Raw genomic sequence first — 2,183 nt, forward strand, 5'->3', positions numbered from 1 at the left:
ATATTTTATAAACCCTGAAAGTATATTTTATATCAAATACAGTAGTCATTTGATTGCATAACAATGACATTAAATACAATCATCTTAAGTTATAAATAGTAATATTAAATCTTTTAATTAGCTGTGACAAATGCTAAAAATAAAGGCAGATTGGAAATATAAGCCTTCAAAAACTGCTTAGGTGTACTCATAGCAGAGTGATATGTTGATTAATAGAAACAGATAGGTTTTTGGTTTTGTATTCATAAGCTTCGTAGATTAATGGCCAGCACAGCATTTCTCAGCTGTGACTGCCAGTATAATCACTTAAAGAACTTTAAGGAAAATACCCATGTCCAGACTATTTCCTTGACTGAGTCACTCAGAATTTCAGGGTGCTCAAAGATGCATGAGTGAATCTAATAGGCATCCAGCGTGAGCATTACTAGTTTCACAATATTCTTGTTAAATAAAATCTGGAAGGCTGTTGAACTTGTGGGTCTGATATATAATAGTATTTATTATGATTATTTAAAAATATATAAAAACTTTATGTGGTGTTAGGTACATTTTCACTGGAGAAGAATTTACTTATGATTTTGATCATGGTGAAAATTTGATATGGACAAGTTTATTCATTTGGAAAGGAAAAAAAAACCAGATCATCTGATTATCTGATAGTAACAAATACAATTTCTTAAATGTAAGAAAACAACAGAGGTGCCTGGGTGGCTCAATTGGTTAAGTATCCAACTCTTGATTTCAGCTAGGTCACATGGTCTGAGATGGAGCCCTGAGTCGGGCTCCTTGCTGGGCATGGAGTCTCTTTAAGAGTCTGTCTCTTCCTCTATCCCTCTCCCTCACATGCCCTCTCTCTCTCTCCCTCTCTCTCAAAAAAAGTAAGAAAAGGACAAATCAGATTATCAATAGAGTATTAGGTAGAATTATTTATAATCACAAATTAGATTTGCTTTGGAATTAATTTCAGAGATAGAAATTCTTATTTTGCATATTTTAGACAAGAAATTATATTTTGGAAAAAACTTCTTTTAAATAATAATTTATTTGATTTAAGAAAAAATATAAATCGTTAATAAAATATGATCTATTTGAAATAGGCTGTGTATTCTTTATAGCTATATATTCTCAAATACATATTTGATTAATATATTAAATATAAATGAATATGATTAATTATGGCATAATACCTAAGGAAATTGTTAACATCTTTTGAAACTAAACATGAATTCTCTAACTCAACCTCTAGGATAGTGTGTTGCTCACTATAAACACCTAATAAATTGTTTTTTTATTAAATACATATTGGAATTATCCAGCAAGGGAAAAGAATCACTACCAAGAGAGAAAAAGCACATTACTCATCTTCATGAAATTCTCTTTATATAAACCAAAGGGTGTTTCTACAGTGTATTAAGTAGTTTTCTAGGGTGGAGTTGCATTCCTTGTATTTTTCTACATTCCTTCATCATTTATCAAGTGCCTCACTTAGACATTGTAGATCTTGATCTTTTACTTATTTTATTCAACAAAGCTTTCAAAATTTGTGAGTGAAGTGGCCAAAGAGAAAAGATTACAACTATAAAATTAAGAGGATACTACAATGCCAAATAAATGAAAGAAAGTTTAATGCAATGCATCTAAATAATCTCAATGATTTATAATTTTAATGAAAACACTTAAAAGTAATCCATACTCCTCATGTGTTTAAGTTTATATAAGCCCATTTTTAAAAAAAAGTACCGTGCTTGCTTCGGCAGCACATATACTAAAATTGGAATAATACAGAGAAGATTAGCATGGCCCCTGCACAAGGATGACACGCAAATTCGTGAAGTGTTCCATATTTTTACAGAAATGCTGATGCATAGGAGTACATGGACCCCAATGTTCATAGCAGCAATGTCAACAATAGCCAAAACATGGAAAAAGCCTAAATGTCCATCACCTGATGAGTGGATCAAGAAGATGTGGTATATATACACAATGGAGTACTACATTGTGACAATGGGAAAGAATGAAATATGGCCATTTATAGGCAAGTGGATGGACCTTGAGGGTGTCATGCTAAGCAAAATAAGTCAGGCAGAGAAGGACAGAAACCATATGTTTGCACTCATAGGTCTAACAGGAAATTTTCAGAATGATCTAGCTTCAAGAAAAGCAAGCAGTGAGTAGTGCTTAAG

General features: G+C 32.0%; 1 non-coding gene across 1 annotated transcript; it reads left to right on the forward strand.

The window, feature by feature from the left end:
* Window positions 1-1,741: 1,741 nt before the first annotated feature.
* Window positions 1,742-1,848, forward strand: LOC115286080. The gene has a single exon (XR_003905839.1). It is a non-coding gene; the product is annotated as a U6 spliceosomal RNA (small nuclear RNA).
* Window positions 1,849-2,183: the final 335 nt, after the last annotated feature.

The sequence above is a fragment of the Suricata suricatta genome, chromosome 2 (assembly GCF_006229205.1).
Source record: "Suricata suricatta isolate VVHF042 chromosome 2, meerkat_22Aug2017_6uvM2_HiC, whole genome shotgun sequence".
Lineage (NCBI taxonomy): Eukaryota > Metazoa > Chordata > Mammalia > Carnivora > Herpestidae > Suricata > Suricata suricatta.